This window comes from Lygodium microphyllum, chromosome 8 (assembly GCF_053477565.2).
Source record: "Lygodium microphyllum isolate KBCC chromosome 8, Lygodium_microphyllum_v1.1.10, whole genome shotgun sequence".
NCBI lineage: Eukaryota > Viridiplantae > Streptophyta > Polypodiopsida > Schizaeales > Lygodiaceae > Lygodium > Lygodium microphyllum.
The window spans coordinates 133,757,431-133,760,798 of record NC_141142.1 but is presented as its reverse complement, the minus strand read 5'-3'; the positions used below and the strand labels follow the sequence as shown (position 1 = coordinate 133,760,798).

General features: G+C 46.1%; 1 pseudogene; it reads left to right on the top strand.

The window, feature by feature from the left end:
• The first annotated feature begins 1,225 nt into the window (after positions 1-1,225).
• Positions 1,226-2,670, top strand: LOC148032884 (uncharacterized; annotated as a pseudogene).
• Positions 2,671-3,368: the final 698 nt, after the last annotated feature.

Below are 3,368 nucleotides of genomic sequence, written 5' to 3'. Positions count from 1 at the left end.
ACCCTTGCAAGGCCAGCTTTATGCACCATACTAGTGGACTTATGAGAGTGGATATGGAAACCAAATACCCTTACCTTGTGGGATGGACTCTCAACTTTATAGCTCTTATAAGATATCGAACTACCTCATAATCGAGATTATAACCAAGTCTCCATACATTCTCTAATTGCCTTGACTAGCCACTATGATCAAGTCAAAGGGTCCTCAAACACCTTGTTAGTGGTACTTGCAACTGTAATACATGTGCTCTATTCATGCAAAAGAGTGTAACCATTTTTTTTTGTATGGTAAGTAATGTCAATGTACTAGTGGAATCTTATGCATGTTCAACGGAACAATCTAAGCATTCATCTTTCACAATATCCCAAAAAACAAAGAAAAGAAGTCACGGCATTGCTTTGCATTATGAACTTATTTTTGGGGGGAATAAAAAACTTTATGTCATTTTTTGCAATTGCACTAGAGTGGATGGGTGGTCCATTGGCTAGGTCTTTGCAAAAGCCACTCTTTGCAACATCAGTAAAGTGCATGGGTGGTCCTCCATGAGAGAGAAAGCCAAAAGTGACTTGAAAAGTATGAAGGTATGGAACTTTGCATGACATGTTTTGCATTTCACATGTCTTCATGCAAGAGGGCCTTGCTTATAGGGTCATTTTGTCTCAATTATGCGCTTCTAAACACCATCAATGACAAAAGGGGTTAAAGCGGGTGGGTTGTAACTCGTTCCTTTGGAGTTGGCAAGATCTATCTCTTACTAATACATCTCTTCATGCAAGAGGGCCTTGCTTATAGGGTCGTGTTGGCTCAATTACACGCTTCTAAACGCCATCAATGACAAAAGGGGTTAAAGCAGGTGGGTTGTAACTTGTTCCTTTGGAGTTGGCAAGATCTATCTCTTACTAACACAAACACATTCAACCACATGCTCGGCAAGGCTCACATCGGTACATGCCGTGCTGCTGGTCCATCCATGTATGTGATGCCTATATCTTGACCCCATGATGCCAAACTTTGTAATATTTCCCCCAAGAGCCTTGCAAGCTCTAAATTGAAGGTCTAAGTTGTACGATCAGTAGTTTGAGCTCGAAGTTGTACGAGCTGCCAAGGATTAAAGGCCTCACAATAGACAGAGCTCGAAGTTGTACAAGCTGCCAAGGATTAAAGGCCTCACAATAGACAGAGAGAGAGAGAAAGAAAGAGAGAGAGAGAGAGAGAGAGAGGCGCCATGAACGTTATACTACAGCAATTTCAATCACATGCTCAGCAAGGCTCGCATCAGCACAAGCAGCACGGCCGCAGCACGGCATGTATCGATGTGAGCCGTGTTGAGCATGTGATTGAAAAGGTCACCAATTTCAACCACATGCTCGGCAAGGCTCACATCGGTACATGCCGTGCTGCTAGTCCGTCCATGCATGTGATGCCTATCTCTTGACGACATGATCCCCCCCCCCCCTCTCTCTCTCTCTCTCTCTCTCTCTCTCTCTCTCTCTCTCTGTGTCTACCTTTAAAACGACAGCGCATCAGCCTCGCAACTCGCTGAATCCACCAATCCATAGCTCCGGCACGTCTTCGTAATTTTACGAGCCATGGCTTCTTCTAGGTATCGTACAGTGCGTGCATTTTTGTGTGGGAGAGAGGCGTATAAGATATGCTAAACATTGATCCGCTTAGTCTCTTCTTTTTCTGGCTTTCTTCCCCTGATCCCTTTTTCTTTGGTTGTGATATTCAAGCAGCAACTGCAAGACGAAGGCGATGATCATGCTCATGGTGGCGATGCTGCAGCTTTGCATGCTAGCAACCACCAACGCGGGATCGCCTGAAGCAGCACTCCAACAGTTTCCATGCCCGGAACTCCCCTTGGTCTACCCCTACTGGAGCATGTGCTTCTCGCCCGCTTTGTATTATTACGGCGAGGAGCTGTACGAGTTCATGTCCGTGGGCTCCGAGGGAGCCGGCAGCTATTTGGCTCCCGAGTGGGATGAGAGCAACTCCACCTACTATGTGCGCTTGTCCGACGAAGGTGGAAAGTATAGGTTCACCCACATTACCCGTGAACTCCGGCATGCAGTTCGTATCGCAGGAGGACGATGTGCTGATCGAGAATGCGGACACTGGTAGTGCTCTGGCCTGGAGACAAGAAGGAGAAGGCGAGTACTTCCTCGTGGAAACAGATCCGGGGCTCGGGGCCACATTCCAGTTTTCTCAGCGCCGGGATGTGGCTCTGCCCTGCCCTCGCATTGCGGGTGCAGTCTGCCAAGCCTACGACATCCTCGTCTACCTGAAGTCCACTGGCTTGGCCGCCTACTCGGAGGAAGGGGCCATCTACTTCAAGCTGTCTAGCGAGGATCATCTCCCCTTCGTTCTCCGACGCAGCAACAGCACGTCCCCCATTCAATCGCAGCGCCGCCAGCAGGCGGGTATCAAGTCCGTGGTGGCGTAGCTGGTTGCTGCTGCATGCTGTTACGACTCTTACTAGTTCTGTTAGTAAGAGTAGTACTTCTTGTTAGTACTTCCTTCCTTCCCGCAGCTTCCCCCTCGACGTGCTTGGCAGCTATGTCACCCCATGACGTGCTTGGCAGCTTCTTGAGTGCGGCTTATCCACCATGCATCGCACATGAATCCCATCAATAAATAAATATAAGTAACTAAAAGTTGGATTTGCATAGATACCTTAATGTTGCTGCTGGCGTTTTCGAGCTCGCATCGCGCATGGATGCGTCTCTTAATTAATTATTCACGAAGCCAATCACATTCAAACCTTCCTTCGAGAATTATTGCACTATTCTATTCCTTGCACTATAATTGGCATATGTGAGCGCCGAATTCGCCTTACCCACCATTGATCGATACTTTGACTAGATCGTGGAATTGTCCTTGAGTTCAAACATGTCATGACTCTTTACACTTGCTCCATGAGGGAGGACACCATAATAGAATGGAAGCAAAGATGCGAAAGGCAAACACACTTAAGCGGGGGTGTTAAAATTCACGGTCATACTACAAGGGATTAGGCTTATAGATGGCCTCACAAACATTGAACTAAAGCAAAAAGCTATTGGCAATCTAACATTGTGCATATTCTCATGTCAAGAAACTTCGTCCCTTTATGTGTATATATAGAAAAGAACAGGTGCCACTTTAATCACGTTTTTGAACAAACAACCTTTTGTAATTTGCACGACCTTTAAACATCAATATATACACGCTTCTGTTGCAATTTTCACTTGCATTGTCAAGTAGGTAAATGTGCTTTGTCATGGGGAAAAACATAGGGAGCTATTGAATGTAGAACTCTTCTTGGAGCCATAATTGTGCAACCAACAACTTTTCTTTTTTCTTTGGCCCTTGTGTGCTTTGTTGGACAT